The sequence below is a fragment of the Spermophilus citellus genome, assembly GCF_964194105.1.
Source record: "Spermophilus citellus genome assembly, chromosome: 13".
NCBI classification, from domain to species: domain Eukaryota; kingdom Metazoa; phylum Chordata; class Mammalia; order Rodentia; family Sciuridae; genus Spermophilus; species Spermophilus citellus.
Genome location: NC_138193.1, coordinates 107,568,354 through 107,594,970, shown reverse-complemented (window position 1 = coordinate 107,594,970; position 26,617 = coordinate 107,568,354).

Here is a 26,617-nt window from a genome sequence, read left to right as displayed (position 1 = left end):
TAATGTTCTCCAACGGTACACTGCTGCCTACAGAAATGGCTTCAACATATTTGGAGCTCAGAATTTCTTTGCAAAGCTCATCAAAGTTTTGTGCTATTGTCTTCTTTCTCTCCCCCACAATAATTGCTTATGTGTGTGGAGAGAAGATAGAGGACATTTTAGGTAGCACCCCTGCTCAGTCTACTCTCTCATGGACCCCTGGGCTCCGCCAGCAGACCTTTCCCACTTGGAGGAACCTCTCACCACACCAGGCTCTTCCTGCACCCAGCACCTTCCTGCTTCCCCACATGTACCCAGCTTATTCCCCTGACTCATCTGTTGTCTTTGAAGTTGCAGCTCCAAGTTTCTCCCCCAGAAAGCCTCGCTTCCCAGCTCCCTTCGGTGGGGCCTGAGAGCATACTCTGTGTTTTTCTACTGAGCGTCCTCCATGTCACACTCATTCTGTCCCTTCCTGGGCAGGGGCCGATTCTCTTCACATGTGTCTCCATAACCTTTCACATAAAGTCTGATAGAAATAAAGGTGCTCAATGAAAGTCTACAGAACATGTGAACGAGCGAATGCCCTCCTTCACCTGCAGAGGACAGAGAAGATGAGGCTCAAATTGGAACAATTGAAACAAATAGCAAATTCCAGAGCCACAGGGAAAGCATCAGAGCATTTACCAAGGACCAGCAAGTGCCCAGCTAATTCGATTAGTTCATTTTAGATCAAATAAGAGGCTGCGCTGAGACTAAAGGGCACAAGCCATGTGTCAGGGCTGGGGTAAAACAGAGTGGCCAATAAAATCTTTAGGTGAAAAGGAGGACCCATTTTCATGGCCTCTGACTGGCTTTCTGAGTTGAAAACGTCCTACAGATAAACTCCTTTAAAACCAGATTAAAAACAAACCAAATAAGCAGAAAGTTTGACTGGAGGCCCCAGGGAGGGAGGGAGGGGGTGGCCATTTTCCTCATTAGGGAGTAGAAGTTGGCTGATGATTTTAAAACAGGTGTTCCTCTCTCACTGATAGGAGGCTGAGAGTGAAGACTACAATATAAAGAAAGAGCGTATTTCCCCAGCTCCACTCTATGCCCTTCACGAACCCTCAAGCCCCTCTGTCAGGCACACACCTGCTTCTTTTAGCATCTCAGTCCCTCTCCCTCGGCTGGTGAAGAGAGTTGGACTTCTGATAAGCACTGCTGTCTACTTTCTTGTGGGCAAGTTGCACTTGCTGTCCCTCATTTCTTCATCTGTGGGGCTGGGCCAGCCATGTCTCCCATACTGAGGCCGAAGGTGGGAGGACACTGGGAGTTCTGTGCCCTCCAGCTGGTGCCCTGCTCACAGATTGTGCTGTGTGCTGTGGTCAAATCTGTGCTTCAGAAAAACGTGAGCTTCTTGAAGGTGGGAGCGGATTTCTACTGCACTTTGCTTCCTGGTAGCTTTGGCTGTGGTAGATAAGGAATGCTTACTGAAAAAAGAGAAGTCTTTAGTGCATACGTGGTATTAAAAAATGAACTGTTTACGGTGATGGTTCCAGGAGAAAAAGAACAAATCATGATCTGTTGGTGTCTCAGAAGATTGGCATCTGCCTGGGCACGAAAGACTCAGGCAACTTGAGCTGAAGTGCCAGTAGGTCCTTGTCCTTGGCAGCCTGAGCTGCTGTAAAGAAATGCCATCAGCTGGGTGGCTTAACCAACAGAAATTGATTTCTCACACTCCTGGAAGCCTGAAGTCCAAGGTCAAGGTGGCAGCATTGTTGAAGGCTTGGTGAGTGCCCTGTTCCCTGGTTGGTAGACAGTGTTTTTGTTCATCCTCTTATGGAAGAGAGAGATTTAGCTAACTCCCTGGCTTTCTAAATAAAACACTGATCTCATTCAGAGGGGCTCCATCTTCATACCTAGTTATGTCCCATGGACCCCACCTCTGAACACCTCACATTGGGATCAGGCTTTGAATGTAAGAATTTGGGGGTAGGCAAACATTCAGTCCATAACAGTCCTACTAATATGGAGCAAGATATATTTGTTATAATAATCAGGCAAAATGAAATTTCAGTTCTTGGTTCATACCGTTCTCTTCATTTACATTTTTAAGAAAATGAAAGATACTTTCCACAACAACAACAACAACAACAAATTCTTAATATATCAAGGCTGTTATTCTTCCACTTCATCAGGCAAACTCTATGAACTTGACATTCCTCCAATCCACAGGATAGAAGTTCTTAGAATTCCAAACACAAATACAGAAGCACAGTTATTAGTTTAGCTGAAACATCTGTTTCCAACTTCCTGAAGGAACAGGAGAGGTTGCCAATGTCTATGCGTATTTGAAGCAGGGCTTGTACTGCACACATGGATACAATACACATTTGCAGGAAAGTTCCAAGAGGCCCAAAGTCAGGAAGAAGTAAGTTGATAGAAACATGTCATATAGGAAAATGAGAAAGAACTTCTAGTCTCTAAAAGGGAGCCAAGATCACCACTTAATGGTCAATGTAAACCAGGTTCTGGCCATTTGATCTGATGTCAACCTGATGCTCCTCCTTGGATGACATCATCTCTCAGAAAGGAAGGAAAAACCCTACTTGGCAGAGAGTGGAGTAGGACTATACGTTGGATATAAGAACCCACATGTCTGAGGTTTGCCTTCTTTTAATTTACTAATTTTATCATTTCCCTTGTGCTTTTGGAAAAGGTACTTTATCATTCCATCATTCTAATCTCAACTGTCTTACCTGCAAAGTGAAAATGCTGAAAGGAATTGGGTCAAGGTGGCTGGGTTCCAGATTTCTTGAAATGATGATATGTTTTAAGTCAATAAACAGACGCTAGATCTCTAGAGGGTTAAGAATGCAACCCATATTTCCAACACAACACTCTAATCATCTGAAGTTAATCATCTGTGACTTATTAAAATATCTATATTTTAGGTAGAGATTTATAGGTGAAACGACAGATAAAAACTATTCTCTAACCTAGAGGAAATGAATCAAAACAAAATATAAAGTTTGAGCATTCAAAGAATCCTTGTTGGATCCTGCTAATCCATTCAGCATGAGGACAGATCAAAAAGAATCTTAGCCTCACACTTCACCTTGTTTCTCAGCTTGCTAGATCATAAAAAAAAAAAATGCCACTGGCATCGATTAATTAGTTTATATAGGCAAATTTTACTAATTTTTCTGGACTTTAAACTTTCTTAGTAATGAATAAAAGGAAAATAATGGCCACAGTTGTGGCAACCATCCTGACAGTTATTATATAAAATGAATAAAGGGAAGATCTTGCACATTCCCTATAGTAAATGTCAGGTTAAAAAAAAAAAACAGCTCTCCTAGGCTGTAGAATTGCCTTTGCAAAACAACTCCTTTTAATGAAATATGGTCTAATACCAGCCTGCTTTCTAGATATTTTCAAGTGACTTTTCTTGGTATGCCTATCATTAGCTTCAAGCACTTAGGTTATACTGGACCCTACTTACCATCTTCTAAAAGCCAAAATTATATCCTGGACAGATAATCCTAAGAATTGTTTATCTGGGTTTATCTGGCCCTTAGTCCACTCACTGAGAAGCATCAGATTTTCTTGAGGCCTGCTGATGTTGTCTGGGAAAAGAAACATTTAAGGTGAGAAATTTGAGATGAAAAATAATGTTAATTTTTTTTTCTCAAGGGTTACGTGAGAAAAGGTACAGAGCAGTCTGTGTCGTGACTGATCCCCCAAGGTGAGCTGAGGTGGCACCTGGCCAGCCACCTGGGAAGGAATCCGTTAGATGTCTTGATGAGTGCATGGAAATAGGAGAGGAAGATGAGCTTGGGGGTTGAATCTACCTTCTTCATGAATCTCTTCAAAGTTCCAGAAGCCCACATGATTCTAGGAAGTAACATCCTTTAAGATGTCTGTATCTTCACAAATAATTTTTACCAAGATTTTCAAGTAATTATGCTGGTGATGCAAATAGGAGGCTTATAATCTCATCAACTCCCTTCCAATTTTGATAGATTTTTGAAGGAAGTGGACACAAACATATTCTGGAAGTCTCCACAGTACAGAAAAAAGAGCAAAGGGGCATAAGTCATGGGAGGGATGATGTTGGCTGAGTCTAACAGGTAATTAATGCAGGGATGTCTCACAATGGGGTGTGTGGCTTCGGAGATATTTAGTTCAATGTAATTAGTTATTATTTAGACAGGAAGTGACCAATTCAAATACTTTACCAAAGTTGAGATAAATCTTCTGATTGGTGCTTGACAAGTTTGAGTTTCTAATACTTGAAGATGTTTGTGACATGAATCTATAGGGCCCAGATGAATTATTAGGAGCCTTTGTCCTTTCTTTTCACGCTCTTTCTGGATGATATGTTTTCAGTCTCAATAGATCTCTTGCTTGCGTATTGTCCCCCAGCATCAGACCTGTGTACACAACCATCTCCACCTGGGTGTCCCACATGTGCTTCACACAGTGAGCTCAAAATTAAAATGTAGCTAGTTCTGAGAAATCACTCTCATCATTCCAAATATTTTTTTGGGGGGGGAATAATTAGAAGAAGAAATGACTTCATTTCCCAGATATCTCTAAAGCCAAGGTTATGGGTGCAAAACTATGAAAACTTTGGTAATATTTGGCATTCCTAGGGATACAAAACCAATGGTATGTTTTTTTCTTTACAGTGAATTGTCCTAGACTACCTCAGCTTAGATCCAGTTTCTTGAGTCCCTCTAGGAAATTTGCAAGCACCTACTTATTTTATTAAACATTGATTACTTTAAACTAGGTAGTGTGAATTCTGTTTTCTTCAACCGAATCAAGACTGTACAATATTAAGATTTCAAACCTGCTTCTTGTGATGCATTTCTGGCTTTACTAAATGGCCTCCCCACCCAGAGACATGCATCCATAAGGCTATTAACTTTCAAGACTCAAATATAACTCTATCTCCCCCATGAAAACCCTTCTTTTCTTCTCTCTGGCATGGATGTGACCAGTTCCTTTTTTGTGCCAGCTGTCTGGACTCGTACCATCATACTCTAATTATACAAATTTGTTCTCATATCATTTTTTTCCATTGCACTACCAGGGAGTAAGGACTCACCGTGTTTTAGTTGGCTAACTAAAACAATTTTTAACCATGAAAAGGCTGTTGCTGCCTGGCTAATAACAGGCCAGGTATTTTGAGAAGTTACCCCAAACGGTATTCGACACATAAAGCAATCCCACCTCTCATGTTCTTTCTCGTCACAATCTTGTACACAAACTTGTTTGCACATTTGCATCCTGATATCAAGCCCCTAAAGGTGAGGAGAAAATTACCAACTTCTGCATTCTGCATCCTGCACATGTAACACAGGATCTGGAAACTATGATACAATTTTGAATAAATAAATAAACACATCCTCCCAAATGTCACATGCATTCATCCACCAAGGTTCCCTTGAGAGTATTTATGAGATTGGAGTCCAAAAAGTTAGTGTGATGTGAATGGATTTGTGGTGGGCTCTAGTGATATGGCTGCCCCCAACCCTAATTCTCCTGCTGGTCACAGCCCCTGTGGCCTGAACATGATAGCCATAACCTTAGACTTGCTTTTAGTGAAGAGAAAATGACAAAGGGGTGGGAAGCTTCTTCCAGAGTTAGGTACTAGGAGGTTGGGTTTTTCTGGCTCTCTCTGCCTGGCTGTATGACACATCAATTTTGATGAAGAGAACAACCTGCCAAGGAACCAAGGTCAGCTTCCTGGCCACAGCCAGCCTGGAACTTACGCCCACAGGCTCTTGTCCCCAAGGAGCTGAACCTGCCAACAGCCTCTGAGTGTGGAAGCACATTCTGCCCGAGTGAACCCTGAGGGGACTGCGGCTCTGTGTGACACCTTGATTGCAATCTTTAGGAGAGAAGCTGAGGGCTCCAGGGGGACCCAGCTAAGCTGTTCCCAGAGCACCAACTTACAGAAACCTGGGGATAACAAGTGGGCATTGTTTTAAGTCACTAAGTTCTTGAGTGTTTTTTTTTTTTCGTACTAGTGAAGTAATGCAGTGTTCATGTATTTTGCACAAAATTAAAGAATAGTAAAAAGATATTCATGCCATGGTGGGTTTCTGTTTTGTTCTGGCCTGCTAATCACTGCAGAGACCCAGCGTGTGGAAGGACATGTGATGGTCACACAACAGTGTTGAAGAAACTGATTTTTAGAGTGAGGCAAAGAAGGCTGTGTACAAATGTAAGCTGCACTGTTATGATTTGAATTTTGACAAATTTTCAAATTGTTTTGTATGAATATTCTGTCTCTTACAGCTCTAAGGATCCATGAGGGGAAATGTGTGATGATAATTCTTGACTCAGAGATTTATCAACTATCAGAGCTTGAGGAAATATTTGTTTGATGACCTGGGGTCATAGGACCCTTGAAAAACACTGCAAATTTTTTGCATTCTGTCTCTGAAGAAGCCATTTATATAGTTTGTAAATACTCAAGGAATGGTATATTTATAACACATGTTTTAAAATATTGATTTATTTTCCCCTCTTATTTTTCAGGTAGAAGAGCAATTTATGAGGAGAAATCCACATTGCCCCATATAGCTAGCTCGCCGCTGACTCAAGGCAATATAGATCTTCCAATTACCACTCTCCTGCTCCTAATGTTGACTGGGGATTCTTTTTCTATTTTTAAATATTGTCAACCTGTAAAATCTGGAAGGCACACGGACAACAACGTCTTCCTAATCTGATAAATACTTCCAGCATTCACATGCATGTCTGTCAGGTTCCTGTTAGTACCAGACACTTCTAGGTGCTGGGATACAGTGGACAGCAAGATGCAGTCCCTGTCCGTGTACAGCATAGGGATAAATAGAAAAGAAAAAAAACATTAACATCCTATCAGAAAGATCCCTGAAACTGAGAGTGGAAGTGCCCAGTGCCCACAGTGCCCAAAGCAGAGCACAGAAATTAGCTTTCATAGGAAATGACATTTAGAATATGAGATTCTACCCAACAGAATGCAATTATCTCTTTGAACACCGACCAATAAAGCTCAATTCCATTGTGATAATATTTTTATTTGCAGTTTATTTTAAGATTGTCATTAATCATTTGTTTAGACGGTCTCAAGTCTCCCTAAAAAAAAATGAAAATTAAAATATGTATGAGTGGCCTTCTGAAAAATTACCAGGAGAATAAAATTTTGCAAACTATCCATCTCACTAAGGATGAATTATATCCCTTATTGCCTGTTTATTTATAAATAGAATATTCTATTTATAATTGTCAATGAATTACAAGCATAGTTTGAACGGTTTAGCAATACACATAAAAATGTAAACACATTTAAGGATGTGTGTGGCAACAATGAAGATATTTACATTTAAGAGAATAAAGATAATGAGGAAACATTTTGATTAAGAATTGTTAGTCTGATTTACCCTTAAAGATTACACATGAGTCAAAACATCACATGGTCTTCCATAAATATATGATTAGTATATTTTTAATGTACCAGTTAAAGTAAATTTTAGTAAGAAAACAAATATAGAACATCAAAAAAATAGGTTTATAGCTAGATTCATTAAAAATAACCTGAAGTTAAATAAATACAAATCAGACTAATTTGCTGTCATATGGAAAAAATGGATTTGTCTTTAATTTCAGTAGAAATAACATGCCAATATAAACATAGATTGTCTAATAAGATAAATTGAAGAAATTTGATATAGAGCTGAAATAATTCCCTAATAGATGGCATGTGATAAAGTTAGACATTGTCATAGACACCATGTCACTTATCTCAAAATTCAATTACAGTGCTCAGAATGGCGTGGAGACAAACTTTTGTAGACAGAGGGTGATAAGAACTGGCCTGAGGAAAAGAAGCGGTCACCCAGGAGGCTGTGGCAAGTCACAGATGAAGGACCCTGGACATATTCAAAGGGAAAACGGTACAAACTCAGATGTAGACAAAAATCTACACAGTAACTTCCCGATTCATATTCCCTATCATGTAAGGGTGCACATGTGAAATATGAAAGCTGTCAGTGTTTCTAATTCTATCAGAAGAGTTTCAAATCTCTGTCATATTTGGGTTACAGCATCTACAAATCCAAATTGCTGCAGGCAAACCATGTTGGTAACTTAAATATCATGAACAGCATGTTCCTCGCAAAGTGAATGACTTGTAGTAAATATTTAAGGAACTAGATAAAATGTTCCCTAATTTATGCAGTCTGGTTCTTGGAAAATACTATATGTTTTATGTTTATAGGAAAAAAAATGAATTAGGGGATAGACTCAGATAATTCTATATTTTATTTACATTACTGTTGAGAAAGATTTCCTTTATGTTTGACCCTCTTCCACCAAATAAAATCCAAAAGTGGTTTTATTTGAAGAAAATTATTTCAGGAAAATTAGAAGAAATGGCATTGGAATAATTATTTTTTAATAATGTTCGTGCTGTAAAAATAAAAATGAGGTGGTTGTTTTTGATAACTCCAATAAAGGAGACCTAATAGTTGTTTTTGAAAATTAATGTTTAGAAATAAAGCTAGTAAGAAAAGCACGATTCGCCACAGAAGTTGATAGAATCTACGTGCTAATGTTAGGTTTTTGTTTTTAGAGAAAGAGAGAGAGAGAGAGAGAGAGAGAGAGAGAGAGAGAGAATTTTTAATATTTATTTTTTAGTTCTCGGCGGACACAACATCTTTGTTGGTATGTGGTGCTGAGGATCGAACCCGGGCCGCACGCATGCCAGGCGAGCGCGCTACCACTTGAGCCACATCCCCAGCCCTAATGTTAGTTTTTTAAAATAAAAAAACTTACTTTTTCACCTTTATTTTTTTAAAAAAATTATTCTTAATCAACAAATGGATATTGTTTATATCTATGGTGTACAACATTGACATTTTGAAATTTGTAGAGATTGCGAAATGAGTAAATCAAGTTAATTGGCATGGGTTCCCTTTCATCCTCACCACTCTCTCTTTGTGGTAAGAGGACTTGAAATCCACTCTCTGAAAGTCAAGGATGTAGTCACTATCTTAACTTAGATTTTCTTTTTGAGCAACCCATTTCCTTCTCCCATTTCCTATTTCACAAAGTGCTGCCACCTTCCACCCAGTTTCTCCAGCCAGCTCCTGTGGTATTGAACACTCTTTCATTTTTTTTAAAGCTTCATTTAAGTATAATTGATTCTACTTATTTAATGTGTACAACAATATTTTATTATATATTTCAGGTAGGTTAGGCTAAGCTCTACTATTTAATAGATTAGATGCTTTGGGATATATTTGTGGCTCATGACATTTTTAACTTACAATGGATTTACCAAGTTATAATTCCATCAAAAGTTGAAGAACAACTGTAAGGACTGGTTATTTTAAGATTTAGAGAGGAAAAAAAATCAAAGTTAATGTTGACCTCTGGTCATGGAGTGTGGCAAGGTAATGGTATGTACATGACCTACGTACATATGTATGTCCTACAGCTGAGAGAAATGTTTTAATAACCACAGTGTGAGGAGGACTTCACATGTAGCAAAAATGGTCATAGATGGTGGTTTTTAGGAAATAAATTGACAAAGATGAGAAGCCACAGATGGAAAAGTGACCTGGTAGTCAGATAGATTCAGAAGATTTCTGAGGTTTTCCTGAAGTATATCAGAATTTTTTCTATGAAAGAAAATTCGCAATTTGTGACATTGTACTTAAATGTACCGAGGAATAACCAAGTCCCCAGAGAAATGCATCGTCAAATAAAAAGGAGGAAACCAAACAAACAAAAATCTCAGCTTCTATTTTTCATATTTATTTTAGTTGGGTTTCCTCAGACTGTTAATGGGTTCATTGGCCATGATTTTATTTATTTATAATATGCTGTCTCAGATTGTTCAATTGATTTATTTTGATGAGTTTGTTTATTCATAATAGATGGTCCTGCCTTTTCCCAAAAGGTAGAGTCTATAACTGAAATTATTAATGTATGTGCAAAATGGAAAAAAAAACAACAAATTTTAGAAAGAGAAATTCAGCAGAAAATTTCGGTGAAACAACTTCACTGGAAGCCCAGGAAGCCCTAATTGCTTCCACCAAGGAGCTCCTTGGCTGAAGCGTTGCGCAGATCCATGGAGCAGGAGTGCACATTTGTGTGCCATCTGTGGCGACTTAGTCCACACCTCTAAGAATCAGCTTTACTATATGAAAATGGGGTTAGTCAGGTGTCCACCTGCATGTGGCATTTGGTAGCTGGGAGGAGGAAAGCATGTGGGTCAACCTTGGCACCTCGCACGAAAAACAGTGAACACTTCAGGAATATTACCCATTGCCCCTGCTGCTGCTCCTGCTGCTGGTGCGCCTCCTCCTCCTCCTCTTCTTCCTCCCTTCCTCTTCCTTCTCCCTTTGTCTTCCTTTTTCTCCTTCTTCCCTTTTCTACCACTTTTCTTATTAATAAAATTTAGACTTTTGCAAGAAATGAAGAAAAATATGTATCGAGTAAATAATTTTTATCGATTACTGTCTGGGCCCTGAATATATATCCCCCCCCCAAAAAAAATGTCTCTTTTTCCTGGAATTTACATTTACATTCTTCCTTAAAACAGAGAATCATGATTCCATTTACAAAAGGTTTCAAGTGCATAAGTTACTTCGTGTGCAGGGGCTAGCAGTGTCTGTTATTCTTCACATGGTTCTCACCACTGTTATCCATATCATATTGGCACTAGTAATGGCAACATGGTAGTAGCTGTAGTGAAAAGTGTCATCATCGCAGCTGTGGTTATAGCCATTGTCTAGTGGCCTTGTTAATTTCCTCAGCATGAACATTATACCAGAGTATAGTTCAGGAATGACTAAAGACTCAATTTCAGACAAAGCACTTCCCACAATAATCCTTAGATGGTAACTAATTATACGGGAAGACTAAAAGTTCCAGGACACCACCTCTGATACTCTTGAGTTTTTTTGGTGGGCATTTTCCACAATTTGAACTTCTGAAGACTTGCTAATTGGGAGGACCTATTTGCCACCAGAAAAGTGTGTAGAGGGTGTCAAAATGACATTAAATTCTACTACTGAACACATAATCATGTTCAGTATACTATGCTAAGCACTTTACATGATTTCATTGAGGCTAAGAACCCCACCACTATGCAGTACCACTATTACCTGTTTCAATATCTGGGGAAACCGAGACTCAAAGTAACTTGTCTAGGGTCAGAGTGTTAGTAATCTTGGGATCATTAACAATATTGCTATTGATTTGACTTTGAACCATGAGACGCTGAATTTCCCATTACAGTGTTGCTTCTCAAGTTTACCTGCCGCAGTCTTGGCTGGGCACAGAATCACGAGCCACCACACACCTTGTAGATTCAAACAGCAATTCTTTATTCCCGAACTCACACTGGCCTCTACACACACGTTCTGGGGAAATACAAGTTCTGCCGCACAATTCACATCAAATACTTTCTCAATTCCACGAGAACTCAACGGGAACTCAGGCAGTAGGATACGCCCTATTCCCAGCAGCAATAACCTTAAACCTGGAACTTCCCTAAACCCAGATTGTCTTAAACCGGGAACACCCTAAACCCAAATTATCCTAAACTGGGATACTTCCTAAAACCTGCAGGATACACCCTAAACCTGGATCCACCCTCGTCCTTGAGCAGGGTCACCTTTCTCAAACACACATGCAATGTCACAGCGAATTTCCAAGGCAAGTCCATTTAACATGGGGTACGCTGGCAAGGAAATTTTGATGCGTCATTCCTACTTGGCAATGGCCCTCAGCATCTCCCCCCTTCTGATTAATTAAACAACAAGCAATGTGGCTTAAGGACCGTGCCTGGTAGATTGTCCAATTCAACATATGGTTCTTACCCGTCATGGGAAAACTGACCTCTAGGCGTCAGCCTCCTGTCTTAGGTTGATACCACTGCAATCGGATCAACCCGTCACTGACCACCAGTCCAGCATTCAGCCATACTTGTGGATAGGCCTATGCACCAGTGGGGGGGTGAGGTTCTTGCCTCACCTCTGTTGGCCCCCAAATTTAGCCTTGGTGCCAGTGTGGGGGGGTGAGGTTCTTTGCCTCACCTCTGTTGGCCCCCAAATTTTAGACCATCACTAGTAGAAGGGAGGAGGATACAGAAATGCCACGACACCAAGCCAATTGACAGCTCCTTTGGAAAAATTGCATCACTGGTGACACATCAGCAAAGATGTGCCAGCATTACCACAATTAACATGGGGTGCGCTGGCAAGGAAATTGCATCACTGGTGACACCATCAGCAAAGATATGCCAGTACTACCACAATTCGCTGCATCAGATGATAGTTCACAATGCATACAACTGATATATAGTCCAGGCAAGTTCTGCAAGCAGTTCAAATCGGAGGAGTCTATCAATATGTCCATTTCCTCCCAAAGTAAATCGAGTCCTTGATTGAGCATTACTTGTTGAGTTATATTCATTGATGCATCAGTTTATACAGTTTACTGTGATAGCTATCATAGAAGCTGTAGTTTGGTTTTATCTTAGTCTTCACCGGCACTGGGATGGAGATGGAAATTCTGGCAATGATGCTAAAGAGACATTATCCTGAACAGAATTATTAAATATAATGAAAAGGAAAGGTGAAAGTAAACAAACAGATCTGTTAACCACCTTTAAAAACAATCCTTAACAGCTGTTTACCTAATTTAAATTAGTAAGCAAACAGATCTGTTAACCACCTTTAAAAACAATCCTTAACAGCTGTTTACCTAAATTAAATTAAACCATTTAAATCACGTGAATAAAAAAAATTCGGATCCATTTTTTCATGAGCGCTCCTCATATATGAAATATGGACATACACACATACAGACATACAACACAAAACAGAAGTGTGCACACATAACATACAACACATAAGACAATAAAGGCCTTGTAGCTTTACCTAGGTGAAATCTCCATTGCAATGTTTAAAAACTCCACAGTCAAAAAATAAAACTGATCAGAAAAACATTAACCTAGGTTTGTATGAGCTCAAAAAATAAAATAGAACTTTATGATGTGGGAAAAAATGCAATAATAAAATAGATATTGAAAAAAGCACCCTGATTAATCACTGTCACAGATGTAAGAATAGCCAAGCTGGAGCTCTGGGTATCAGCTGTTATGAATTTGAGTCAAGTTATCTTCTTTTTGGTCTGTAGAAATTGCTTTAGTTAGTCTCTCTGGAATCCAAATCCACTGCTGTTTTCCCTGTGTAAACACACAAACAAAACCCCAACTCCAGACAATCACTGGGTCGGGACCTTTCCATTGTCCTGTTAGAATCTCTTTCCAAAGTACCTTAGGCTTATGTACATTTTTTGGATACATATGTCTTTCTGCAGCACTAAGTCCTGATGAATCCAAATTTAGAAAGTTTAGAGTAAAACGGGTTATTTTAAGTTTATCTTTGGGGGATATATACCCCTTTCCAATTCCCTCTTTTTGCTTTAATAAGTATGTTTTAATAGTTTGATGAGCTCTTTCAACTATGCCTTGTCCCTGTGGATTGTATGGGATTCTTGTTATATGAGTAATACCAAATGATGATCAAAATTGTTTAAAAGAGGTAGAAGTATAACCAGGACCATTATCTGTTTTTAACTGTTTAGGAACGCCCACAGTGGCAAAATTTTGTAAGCAATGAGCTATAGCATCTTTAGTTTTTTCTCTGGCATGAAGAGAGCCCATCAAAAATCCTGAAGAAGTATCAACTGTAACATGTAAATATTTTAATTTTCCAAATTCTGGCAAGTGTGTGACGTCCATCTGCCAAATATGGTTAGGTATCAGTCCTCTAGGATTGACTCCAAGATTAACTTGTGGTAAAAAGGTCACACAATTTTGACATTGTTTTATTATATGTCTGGCTTGTTCCTTAGTTATTTTAAAACGCTTTTGTAAAGTATTAGCATTAACATGAAACCTTTTATGAAAATTTGTAGCTTCTTCTAGTGTAGAGAAAATATGTATGTCATGTGTACCCCCCATATTAAAAATAAATAAATAAAGCTTATCTTTAACTCTTGCTGAGGGCTATTGCCAAGTTGGAATGACGCATCAAAATTTCCTTGCCAGCGTACCCCATGTTAAATGGACTTGCCTTGGAAATTTGCTGTGACATTGCATGTGTGTTTGAGAAAGGTGACCCTGCTCAAGGACGAGGGTGGATCCAGGTTTAGGGTGTATCCTGCAGGTTTTAGGAAGTATCCCAGTTTAGGATAATTTGGGTTTAAGGCGTTCCCGGTTTAAGACAATCTGGGTTTAGGGAAGTTCCAGGTTTAAGGTTATTGCTGCTGGGAATAGGGCGTATCCTACTGCCTGAGTTCCCGTTGAGTTCTCGTGGAATTGAGAAAGTATTTGGGATGTGAATTGTGCGGCAGAACTTGTATTTCCCCAGAACGTGTGTGTAGAGGCCAGTGTGAGTTCGGGAATAAAGAATTGCTGTTTGAATCTACAAGGTGTGTGGTGGCTTGTGATTCTGTGCCCAGCCAAGACTGCGGCATTTGGTGGCCCGTACGCGGAACGTCTGAAACTTGGAGGTAAGTGAAATTGCTCGACTCAGAGGGAAGGCGAGAGAATGGGTGACCATTTCAAAAAACAATGTGTTCTTGTTTTGATTTATTTCCTTTTTGTTTCAAGCTGCCTATTCCTAGAAATTTCTCAGGCAAACTGGGAAAAATGGTTGGCTCAAGGTTTGAAGTTTGTCTGCCCTGAGGAAGAGAAATTTGATACAACGATTTTTTATTCAGTTTTTGTTTCATTCAGTTTCGGTTTTGTTTTGTGTTATCTTATTGGGTTGCGTTATCTTTATAGTAGATTAGAAATTAGTAAAAAACAAACCGAAAAGGTGTTAAGTAAATTGTTAGAGGTTCAGACCATGGAGAAAGACATTTTAGATCAAGCAAAAGAGAAGGTCTCTCGAGCTAGTCACACAGAGGAAGAAAATTTAAAGGAAAAGGGGTTATTAGGAAAAAGGCCACAACAAGAGGCTGTTACTAACTCCGTTTTATTACCAGAGGGTGTAATTCAACCAACAGCCCCACCGATGGAGACAGCTTAGTGGCCCTCAAACCCCGTAGTTGATAAGTGGGATTCTGAGACAGGACCTCAAAGATTAGCATGCCCTGTACTTGAACAGGTAGGAGGGCAGTGAATTCACCATGCTTTAGATTTTAAAACAGTGAAGCAGTTAAAGGAGGCTGTAACAACCTATGGTCCCCAAGCTCCCTTCACGGTAAGCATGGTTGAGTCCATTACTAACTTGGACATGACGCCAGCAGATTGGGCTAGCATGTGTAAATCTGTGCTAAATGGAGAACAATATTTGTTATGGAAGGTTGCCAATGAGGAATTTTGCACGGAGACAGCTAGGCGAAATGCAGCAGCCGGTTACCCTCAAAGAAATCTAGATATGTTGTTAGGAAAAGGACCTTATGAGGGTCAACGGCAACAAATTGAATATGATCCTGGTATATATGCACAAATTGCTGCAGACGCAGTTAGGGCATTGAAGACTTTACAAGGACATGGAGATTTACAAAGTCAGCTATCTAAGGTGATACAAAGGGCTAATGAACCTTACGCTGACTTTGTAGATAGGCTTAGTCAAACAGCTGCCAAAATTTTTGGGGATACAGAACAAGCAATGCCATTAATAAAACAACTGGCTTATGACCAAGCAAATCGTTGCTGCAGAGAGGTTATTAGACCATGGAGACATGAAGACTTAAACACATATATTGAATTATGTAGAGATATTAATGAACAAGGGCAACTCTTGGCAGCTGCAGTACAACAGGCTTTAGATGCCAGGCCAAAAACATGTTATAATTGTGAACAAACAGGACATTTTGAAAGGAGTTGCCCCATAGGAGGAGGGTTTAACAAAACTAGATATCAAAGGAATAGAATACCGGGTATTTGCCCACGATGCCGTAGAGGGAGACATTGGGCTAATGAATGCCGTTCTCAAACCACCATAGAGGGTACTCCCTTATCAAAAAACGGACAAGGATCAGGTATTTACCCAGGATATCGTGGAGAAAGGCATCAGGCTTCATTGCCAAAAAACGGACTGGGGGGCCTAATGCTCCGGGGCCCACAACCACAAATATACGGGGCAGTGGAGGAACCCAGCAACACCATCAGGGTGGTGCCCAGGACACATTGTGCATTAAATTCCTCATCAGACAAACCCGAGGGAGCGCAGGGTTGGACATCTGCACCTCCGCCAGAGCAGTACTAACTCCAGAGATGGGAGTTCAAATAATTCCTACAGGAGTAAAAGGACCTCTTCCCCAAGGAACAGTAGGCTTATTATTGGGACGTAGTTCATCTACATTAAAAGGACTTATGATAAGTCCTGGGGTAATTGATCCCGATTATGTAGGTGAAATAAAAATTATAGCTAGTTCTCCAAGAGGTATATCAGTAATTTCACCTGGAGATAGAATAGCACAGTTGTTAATAATACCCAGCCTACATGATAAATTCTCTAGTCATAATGTAGAAAGAGGTTCCAGGGGATTAGGCTCCACAGGTGTAGATTGGGCTATGCTGTCTTTAAATTTAGATTCTCGCCCAATGCTAAAACAAAATATTCAAGGTCATGAATTTAATGGGCTACTGGACACAGGTGCTGACCTTAGCATCATATCTCGTCAAGAATGGCCAAAACATTGGCCATTACAACAAACCACTCAAACGCTTCGAGGCCTAGGAGTGGTGACTAATCCCCATAGAAGTGCAATGATATTAGATTGGAAGGATCCTGAAGGATGTGAAGGAACTATACAGCCATATGTATTGGATCACCTTCCTATAAATTTATGGGGACGAGATGTCCTAGATCAACTAGGTTTGACGTTAACAAATAACATCAATCCTAATGCGCCCACTACTAGGTCTAGACAAGGTTGTAGGAAAGAAAAAAGATTAGGAAAACAAGAACAAGGTATAGCAGCACCAATTCAAATAGATCAAGGAACAGACAGACATGGGTTGGATTTTCAGAAAGGGCCACTGAGACAATCAAAATTACTTGGAAATCAGAAAGATCAGTGTGGGTTCCTCAGTGGCCCCTGACTAAAGAAAAGATATAAGTAGCCCATGATCTGGTCAAACAACAATTAGCGGAAGGACATATACAACCCTCAGCATTGCCAAGTAGGAATGACGCATCGAAATTTCCTTGCCAGCGTACCCCATGTTAAATGGACTTGCCTTGGAAATTCGCTGTGGCATTCCTACTTGGCAATGGCCCTCAGCATTTACCCATGAAGCTGACACTTGTCATTACCGGAATAGTAATGCTATTCTTTGCACAATACTTGTCTGACACTGTCACTCATGTTATGGTGACTGTTGCATTAATTAGGATGGCTAGCTCTTAGCTACTAAGACAAACTGTAAAGATAAATGGCTTCACATTATAGGAATACATTTCTGTTTTTCCATGAAGCTCACACAGTGGCCCAGGATCCAGGTGCTGTGTTCTTTATGCTGTCCCTCAAAATCTTCTGCAGCATTGTCTGAAGGAGCAAGAAGCTGAGTGACAAAAAAATAAAAAAAGAAGAAGAGGAAGAAGAAGGAGGAGGAGGAGGAGGAGGAGGAGGAGGAGGAGGAGGAGGAGGAGGAGGAGGAGAAGGAGGCCTCGTACAGAGGTTTTTATGTTTCAATTCTGGATGCAGCAGCATCACCCAGAACTTACCAAGTGATGCATTTGTTAGGCAGGCTGGGAAGGATGTCTAACTGAGCATACAGAAGAAATCACCACCACTTGTTGTAATCTGAATATTTGTGTCCCGCTAAATGCATGTGCTAAACCTAGGATAGTATTAGGAGATAGTAATTGGGAGGTGACTAGGGTTCTTCCTTCATGAACCTGATTAATATACATATAAAGAAGGTCCCAGAGAGCCAGGTAGCCCCTTCCACCATGGGAAGACACATTAAGAATACACCATTTATGAGAAACTATGTGCGAACCAGACACCAAAGCTGCTTGTACCTGGATATTGAATTTTCTAGCCTATAGACCTTTGACAAATAAATTTCTATTACCTATAAACCACTTGATTTATGCTGTAGCAGCCCAAAGGGACGAAGATACCAAGCGTCAGTTTCATTTCCTCATATAGAAACAAATCCATTCCCTACCCAAGGAGATTAACGCAAAGTCCCATCCAGTCACTTGACCCATCTTAAAATCCACCATCTCTGGGTGCTCACTATTCTACCCACCAGACGTGGATGTGAGATTTGTAGTCTAGAGTCCTACAACCTAAAGAAACCAAATGGTGCACCATCGATTTCTAACATGCATCCACTATCCAATGGTGGAGAAAAGAGAGCAAAGGCACTGTGTGCCTTTGTTTGGAAAAGCAACAATGAGCAAGACCCTGGTTCTCAGTAGATGTGCTGAACAGAATCTCTGCCTCTGCCCTGGCAGTAGAGGAAATTCTTTTATTTTTTTCCCCCAAACCAAAAGTTCAGTATGGCGGCTGGTTCTTCTGGGAAAGTCTTCTTTGTCGGTCCTCCTCTCTGATCCCGGCTGATGTGAGTACGGGGGAGTGTCCTCTCCTTGCAGGCTGGTCAGATCTCAGAGCCTTTTTCCTATTTGTGCAAGTCGGAGCCTGGGGTTTATTTAAAGCTTGAACAGCCAAAGGCATTTTCAGTCTCCAACTGTGAATCCTTTGAACATTCTGTCTACTCTGTAGACTTCTGTTTGATTTTCTTCGAGTCCTTGTAACTACTGTCAACGTACTTCCTTAGACATAATTCTTATTTCTTTGCTTTTTCACCCTCTTTTCATTTTTCTTCTTAACTTTATGGTAGCCGCTTTGACGCTACTGAAAAAAAAAATAGTTGGAAAGGTCATTTTGTTCCCCAGGACTGCTCAGATTTGAGCTGCTTCGATTCACTAAGAACTCACTAGCTTTAGACACGAAATATCCCTCTCAGTCACATTCGACTACATCTTCTTTGACTAAAAAGTCACATGTGCTCATCCAGAGCTGGGAGGCAGTACTGTCCAGGAGTGGCTCTGGATGACAGCATGTGCTTGTGGGATATGCGGCAACTTCTGCCACATTTGCCCCCAAACAAGCAGCTAAATCCCTCTTCTCCCAAAGAAAAAATGTCAAACTTTCTAGTAAATTTGGTTCATGTTTCTCCTGAAGGCTTGTCTATGTTTTCCTCTGAGAAAGGAACCTACTGGGGCAAATTCATGTGGGAGGCTCTAGGGCCCGACCTGAGCATGGTCATGGGGAAACTCATGGAGCTTTGGTTTCAAGGACCAAAAAGAATTTGATCTCATGTTGATCAATGATCCAGGCACGAATCCAAAGTTCTATGATGAAATATAAGAATCATTTTTAAAAGTCAGAGGCAATATTCAAGATATCTGAGAATAAAGCAAGAGGGATAGGAAGCTTCTTAGTAAGTCAGGATGTGTCTGAGATATGGTCGTGAAGTCACAGGCCATTTTCCAAAGAATTCTCTGTTTCTGTTGAGGGCAGGAAGGCAGCCGTGGAGAGCCCTGTGCCACCCAGGACAGCACCTCTTTTCAGTGATAGTTTTGAGTTCTTCCTGTAATGTGTGTTAAGTGCAGAGTCCAGAAGGGGGAAATTACTCTCAAAGCCTTAGATTGCTTTTGCTGTCACATCTGTCCCAGATTTGCAGAGGTTAAAAGACTACTGCATAGCAGTTTCCAGGCATGGAAAAAGGAGGTCATCAAATTGGCCTATGTCCCAGGAAAATCGTGAGGTCTTACTGCACACTGTGTGCCAGCAGGAAGAAACATTTTGAAATGTAAGCTGCAGAGGGAATGTAGATATGGTCTGGGGCCAGGACCCACACTGGTCTTGGGAAGCTTGTTCTCCTGGTCTCCTCCAAGTCCTGGGGGCTAAAGGCATCTTTCCTCATGTTGTATCTTTATCCTCAACTTGCTGCCCAGGCAAGATCTCCAATGTAGGAATACAAGCAGCAAAAGGAGCAGAGACAGGGCTGTGATTAAAATCTGAGACCCTTAATTGGAGTGACTTATTGCCATCTAGGTCTGGTCTTCCAATAGAATTACTTCAACCAAGTCAACCACCTCTGGCTGAGTCACAAATGATAGAATCAGGCACTGCATGGTGAATTCAGATCTTCCAGGATTTGGAACTTGGAGCTGAGGCATGAACCTCTGCAGATGCTCTTGACTGATGACAAGCACTTCTCCATTTGACATGTCCCACTGTCCTTTATGGGCAGTTCTGAGATGGACACATGACATTGGGGATGATGATGTCCAACAGTTTCTACCTGCTTTCCCAATCAATGCTAGAGCAGGTTCCCTGCAATATCCACATTCATAATTACCTAGTGAGAAACATTTCCTAGTGAGAAATGCCATGCAGAAGACAAGGATGGCTACAAATGAACATGTGTCCCCTGAGCTCAGCGGCAGGGAGGATCAGAGGCCAGGGGTTGTCAAGTGATGCGTCCCACATGTGCACAGCACGACATGGCCTTGAGCAATGCTTGGCCTGAGGGAGGAAGGACACTTGAGGACCATTCTGAGGAGCCCTGGGGAAAGTGAAAAAGCACCAGTGTGTCCAGCACATACCGGATGTGCAGTGTCACTGGGGGCAATGATTACGTAAGGAAGAGAGTGGGGGTGAGAAAGGCAAGTCAAGCAGATCAGAATGTAGTGCTGGCTTTTTGGTTGTTAGTGACTGATGGCTTTTAGATAGAGGGACGATATGACCAGATTGAGGGGTTTAGATAAACGATTTCAGTAGCAGTGTTAGGAAAATGACCACATGGGGGAGGTGGAGGAGGAGGAAATAGACATGTCTGCCATGTGTTACCCACCTAACCCTGGAATTCAGCCTTGGGCCAAAACATCCTTGAGGTCAAAAGAGTCAGGTCAAGGGCCATGGTCAAAACATCCTGGTGGTGTACAAGAGCTGCTCGGCCACCCAGAGGGTGAGTCAGAGCTGTTACTGGAAGGAGTTTCAATGGGGATGTTTAAGAAAATTGCATACGATCTGTTTTAGGAGTGAAAAGGGTAAGACCCGGGAGCAATCACTGTTGTCCGTGGAGCTGTTCAAAAAGGTGGTTATCGGGGTCTGTGGGAAAGTCCTACCTGCTGAGTAGATCTGCTGAATCAGGTGGTCATTGGCCAGACCAATCTGGCCTCTGTTGACGCATGGGCAGGTGCATACAGTGGTGCTGGGTCTGTGTTGTCTGCAGTCCTTGTTGGGGCATAAACACAGCATGGGATGGCCTTTCCCTTCCTAATTCTCAGGCATGGTCTGGCACCAGGTATCTTTTGAATGGATAAACTGGGTCAAGTGAAGGGTATGCTGCTGCAATCTGTTAAAGAAAAGCAAATCCTAGTGCCAGATCAGAAGAAAATTCTCCTGGGGAGGGAGCCAACGTCACTGTCTTTGCTTGGAGAAATGTGGCCAATAATTATATCTGAGCTGTGAAATACAACGTCTTTCTCTCCTCCGGCTGGCAGAGAGATTTGGACCACATCTGTTAAATATTTATCAGTAGCAGAGACTCGTTTATCTTAGTTTTACTTTCTTGTACAGATCACCAGGATTTTTATTTCACTAAGCTAGAAAATTGCTGGTGGGACCTTATGTCCTATGGAGACTGGTATAAAATGTAGATTGAAGGTAAAGAGAGTCTGGCTTCTGAATGTGTGGAATTGAGCCTATAGTGAGGGGCTTACCCCTTTATTGCTATAAAAACATTTACATTTTTCCCTTAAGCTACTGGGGTTTGAATTGATTTTTTTTTCAGCCCCAGTTAACTCCTAAGATTTTTGAGATGGTGACTTAACTGGAAAACTTTTCCTGAAAAATGTATGCTTCATGATATAGGGTTATGGTATTTATAACTCTTTGGACTCATTACTTTTGGTGAGAGAAACCTGGTAGTGAGCCAAACTCAATAAGTTCAACATCATGCCTGAATTTTCTGATTTTATTTTTTAAATTTAAATATAACTAGTATGGCTTTAAACTTGATTGCTTAAAACCACCATGTTTATCTAACCGTTTTTTTTTTTCTCTTCAGAAACGTCCCCTACCTGATTTCTGGCAAAATTATAAGATGCAAAAAGGGCATTTTCCAAATATGTCCATTTCAGTGATTCATCTCATTAACTTTCCTTTCTGCCAACCTTTTATCCAAGTAGGAGAATTTATTAACATGGATGTGCTGAGACAGAAAGGCAGTGGAAAGACCCTGACCCAGGAGGCCCAAGAGTTAAATTCTTGATGTGTGTCTATTAAATTAATCCATTTAGCCCCCCTGAGCCATGGTTCTTCATCTGTGTAAAACTGAGACCCCGCACCTCTACCCTGGACTACTAGAAGGCTAGGAAGAGAAAACAATGACGATGGTGATGGTGGTGATGGTGGTGATGATGACTATCATGACATTTGATGACTTTAGTAATTTACTCTGTTGTAGATTCTGTGCTATAAATTCTGCAAACAGTGATCATTTAAAGGTATAAGAAACCTATGTTGGAGGTAGAGAAAGAACTTGAAGGAGTTTCCATCTATGGAAAGCAGTTGCTGACTCCAGAGATCAATACCTTGACACGGGTCATGTGCTAGTGTTTTTATAAGTTCTACAAGCATAGAGCAGTATACTTATGCAATTGTAAACATAAAATACTGATATTCATATTTATGTCATGTAAGTTCTGTTTGGTGTCTATGAATATCGTCAATTAAGTGTTGAATGTCTACACAATTCATGTCCCTGGTGAAACCAAGGAAATGTCCTGCATGGGACTCTAGGGAGATGGCACCTTGTTCAAGAGACTTTGAACATGTTGTGTTGATTCTATTTGTGTGAATAGCACAGGGGCCGTGCAGGTTGTAGAACTTCGAGTTTATTGTGTGGCCTAGATAATTTTTACTCTTCCCATAAAAATAGGAATAATGATTCTTATTCTGCAGAATTGTTATGATCATCAGTCCTTAAAAGGAATGCACACAACAAGGGTGCACGTTTCATCCAGCCAATGTGGAAACAGACTTGGGTTGCTCAGGGTGACAGAGTAAGTACAAGTGAGATTCTGCTGCTGACCTGTCCACATTAGTTCATCCTCTCCTAGGGGCACACTGTCTCCTGCAGGACTTTGGCTCAATCGGTCCCCAGGAGGTTGTTTCTGTTTTCCCACAACATCCATTGGTGATACCCATTATTCTCTTCTCTTGCTGGAGACTGAACCCAGGCCTCGGCATATAAGGCAAGTGGTCCACCACTGGCCTATATCCTTAGCCCTTGTCTTCTTCCTTACTGCCAACCCCGGTGGGCCCTTGGCCAGAAGGAAGGCAGCTTTGTGAAGCTGCACCCTGCACTTACATTGGACTTCTGTGACAGTCTCCTCCCTGTTACAGCCACACTGTCCCATCGTTTTGCCTTCGGGACCCACTTGAGCCATCTCATCCCATACCTTGTTCTTTCACCTGCTGGGCCTTGACTTCCATGCCCACCTCTCATCCTCGAGAGCCCACATTTGCATGTTGAAGACCCTCCCTCACTTCAGAGCGTATGTCAGACACCCCTCCACCCTCAGCAGCTCCGTGGGCACTGCAACCCACATTTGACCTCCCCCTTCTCTGAGTATTGAGGGAAATTGCCTCAACCTCTCCACAGGCTACCCACAGGTTTTCGTCCACCTCTGGGCCTGCCCAAGCTTATGTGCTACTCACAGGTCAGACTTCAGGTTCCCTGGAAGCAGAGGTGACTGTCATCTTCCTGCTGTCCTTTCTGCTACCCTTGCCTGGCTGCCATTTCTGAAGCCCTACGGGGCCTATCACGATAGGATGGCTTATCGTCCATCTTTTCCAGGTTTTGGTGCCTTCTAGTGGGCTTTCTGGGGTGATGAGTTACTCTGATCGATACCTTTGCTTGACGTGTGTTGAGGTAAATATTAGAGTTAGAAGCTTCAGGTTTCAGGAATGAAGGCAGAGTGGACGTGTAAACATGCAAGTGACAGCATCATCATGGGAAATGACACTCCAGGGACACCTCCCCAGAAGGGCTGGCGTCCCATTCAGTTCCCAGGGAAGCGCATGAGTGAGGAGGGGGCAGAATTGGGAAGAAGCCATCCCACAAAGACGAATTCAGTCCAGTCCAACTGACACCTTCTCCACCCCGATGGTCACTGCTGGGGGTGAAATGGGCACTGGGACCAAACTGGACACCAAGCGTCAAGCAAATAGCAACAGTAGGCAGCTTGAAGGGGTGAAAAGGACCGAAAAGCTTTGTAAACACTGAAACTGTGGTTTCTCACGTGTAAATATCAGCCCTAGCGAAGGCCATGAAAGCACCCGGCTTGCAGCATCTAGGGGAAGTCAGGCAGAGGCAGCGAGAGGGGAGACCAGCACGTCTACACCGGGCCCGGAAGGGAGTGGTCTCCGCCATCCTGGGACTCAACTCTCCTGTTCTTGGGTGTGTCTTGCACAGAATAATCTTAAAATTTGAAGGCAAAAGCGCCGACTGGGATGACACGTGCACTTTTGGAGGGAACCAGCAGAACTAGAGGAGGAAACTGAGGGTCGGACGGCCAGGGAGAGCCAGGGGCTACTCTTAGCAATGGGAGGACTCTCATTTAGGTGGTAATTAATTCCAGGAGCTTCAGTATTTCCACGTGCTATGATTAACTTGATTTGGAGGATCCACCTGGGCTCTCAGCTCCAGCGGGCAGGTGGGATTTCCCAGTCTGATTGGAAAGCGTTTCAATATGAATCAGGTTCAGCAGTTGTGAGATGCCAGGTTCCCCATGTTACCAGGTCCCAGAGCTTGGTTTCTAGCTTGGACATTCTGTATATTTTCCACAGTGGCAAAAGGGAAACCATCCACTGTTCCCTAGGAGTTCAACCTGGTGCTGAGCCTAAAGACAAAGCTTCCCTTCTTGCCTTTGCCAAGAAAAGAAAAAGAATCCGCTGGGATCATTTCCGCTACCCCCTTGCTCTCTCAGAAATACTGACTCCCTTCTTGTTCTTCAGTGTGTCCGACACATTCTTCTCTCAGATAATTTGCATTTTGTTTTAGTCTATTTTCTGTCACTGTCACCAAACACTTGATGCTGGGTGACTTATAAAGAAAAGAGGTTTATTTTGACTTGTTGTTCCAAAGGTTTAAGGCTGAGTACCCACAACTAGTGATGGCCTTCCTACTGACACAGTCCTGTGGCAACACAGGGCATCACACGGCAAGAAACATGAAGCACATACAAGTGTCTGTGTCCTCTGATCTCTTTCTTCTTATGAAGTCACCAGTGTTCAATCATAGGGTCCCCACACTGATGACCTTCTCTAATCCTCATCATATCCCAAAGGTCCACCTCTAAACACCAGGGTCAGGTTAAGTTTCCACCTTATTTTTTAAAAATATTTTATTAGTTGTTGATGGACCTTTATTTATTCATATGTGGTGCTGAGGATCCAACCCAGTGCCTCACACATGCTGGGCCAGCATCTACCACCCAGCCACCACCCCAGCCCAAGTTTCCACCTTCTTAATGCCTCATAGTCGGGATTAGACTTCAGCATGCAGAAGTGGATCCCCTGAACTGCCCTCGCTGCCTCTGTCCCCCACTCCTGGAAGGCCTCTCTTTCAGGTGCTCCTGGCACGCACGCCTTCCCTGCTCCCAGCTCTGATCCCCAACCCCCACGGTATCCCGTGCACCTGCCCTTTATTTCTCTGTCTCCCACCATCAGCACTGCGAAGGCCAGAGCCGGGTGGGGACCATTTCCTCTGTTCCTTGCTGCATCCCAGAGCCTGGCAGAGCCTGTGCACAGAGGCACTTCGCCCTGAGGTTGTGCATATAAGTGACTCTTCACCACAGCATCTTCAGGATGTGAAGAAGCACTTGGGTGCTCTAAGAATTAAATGTCGCCATGACACTTGCAGGGCTCAGCATGCATGCAACTTCCTGAGGACACAATGAACATCTAAACAGGATTTATAAGAGATTATTATTCCACTCTTGGGAGTTTCATTTTTTTATCTAAAATATTTGGATTTAAAACTCAGAAAAGAGAAAATTAGAAATAAAATTAAAATTCAGAAATAGCCCCCAAGAAGAGAAAAGTCTTGGCATTTCTGGATCAAGCAGTTACCCTTTTCTACCAAATAGAAAAAGGGAGTCAGTTGACACATGCATCTGGAGGACCTGCAGAAGCCGTCCTCTGCAGCTCGGAAGGACAGGACTGAATCTGTGCACTCAAGAGCAACCCTGGGAATGAAGGTTTCAGAGCTGAAATGTCTCGGCTTTAATACAGGTGCTGTCACTAACTCTCAATGTCCCTGCCAGGCAACCTTTTCCCCCTGATTGAATAGGGTGAGCACAGTGATAGGGAGAAGAACTCTAAATTCCTTCTAGCAACAAAATGCTAGGATGTTGAATCAAGAAAGAACAGAGCCGGGCTCTTAATAAATGCCTCCTGGCTTAGAAAACTGAATTTCTTGCCTCAGCTCCTGCCTCTGGTGAAAGGCAATTCTCTTTCTGCAGGCTGGAGATGAGGTAGTGTAATGAGAAATAGATGAAGTCAAGATCCTTTGCAGGACTAGCCTGGGCGG